Source organism: Rhagoletis zephyria, unplaced genomic scaffold (genome assembly GCF_001687245.7).
Source record: "Rhagoletis zephyria isolate East Lansing unplaced genomic scaffold, Rhagoletis_zephyria_1.1 Rzeph_scaffold_48575, whole genome shotgun sequence".
NCBI classification, from domain to species: Eukaryota; Metazoa; Arthropoda; class Insecta; order Diptera; family Tephritidae; genus Rhagoletis; species Rhagoletis zephyria.
Window position 1 is genome coordinate 1 of NW_016205630.1, and position 1,259 is coordinate 1,259.

General features: G+C 53.3%; 1 pseudogene; it reads left to right on the plus strand.

The window, feature by feature from the left end:
• The first annotated feature begins 77 nt into the window (after positions 1-77).
• LOC108355683 (tyrosine-protein kinase Src42A-like) lies at positions 78-953 on the plus strand (annotated as a pseudogene).
• Positions 954-1,259: the final 306 nt, after the last annotated feature.

Sequence of the window (1,259 nt, forward strand, 5' to 3'; positions counted from 1 at the left end):
AGTTCGGCGAGGTGTGGGAGGGCCTGTGGAACAACACCACCCCGGTGGCTATCAAGACGCCCAGGCCGGGCACGGCCATGAACCCCAAAGACTTTCTATCCGAGGCGCAGATCATGAAGAGGCTGAAGCCTCACCCGAAGCTGCTCCCGCTGTACGCCGTCTGCACCACCCAGGCGCCACCGGTCTACTACATAGTCACCGAGCTGATGCAGAACGGCAGTTTGCTGGAGTACCTGCAGGAGGGCAAGGGCAACAAGAAGGGCCGCAACATGATCAAGCCGATAAGCCAGCTGATTTACATGGCGGCGCAGATTGCCGCCGGCATGGCCTACCTCGAGTCGGCAAGGTACATTCACCGCAACCTGGCTGCGAAGAGCATTCTCGTGGGGGAGTACAACACTGTGAAGATCGGTGGTCTGTCTCGGCTGATCAAGGAGGAGGAGGAGGAGGAGGAGGAAGAAGAAGAAGAGGAGTACAAAACGCGTGTCGACGTTTTCCACTTTCCCATCAAGTGGACGGCCCCCGAGGCGGCGGCAGCGGCGGCGGCCAACTACTGCGGCCAAGTTCAGCATCAAGTCAGACGTGTGGAGCTTTGGCATTCTCCTCACCGAGCTGGTCACCTACGGCGGCGCTCCCTATCCGGACATGACCGATGCCGAGGTGCTCAGTCAGGTCGACCAGGGTTACCGAATGCCCTGTCCTGCTGGTAAGTTGGAAAACATTTGGGAAACATGATTATTTTGGTGCTGCTAATGATTTGCCTCTCACTGTTCACTGTTCACTGTTCACTCACTGTTGCAGGATGTCCGCCGACACTGTACGACATAATGCTGGAGTGCTGGAACAAGGACCCTCTGAAAAGGCCCACCTTTGAGACGCTCCAGTGGAAGCTGGATGACTTTTTCGAGGGCAGCGAAGAGTACAAGGAGGCCTCCATGGCCTCCACCGAATGATGATGATGATGATATGCCAGTGATGTCTTTCCCTGTATGTTATGCCAATGGTGCAGCTGGCACTGCAGTAGTAATAATACTGAGCAAATCAAGTAAAATAAAAAACATTATGTACTTTGTCATCAGCTTTATTTTAAATAAGCGACATTGGTGCAAACTCCCATCTTTTTGTTGTTTGCATCAGTACTTGTACATGTTAGTGTAGTCGATGAAGATGAAACGGCTGCTCTCTTTCTTCGGGTGAACGTCGTACTCATTTTCCTCGACCTTGTTCACCTGGTCCTCTAGCAGGGAGTCTTCATCGCT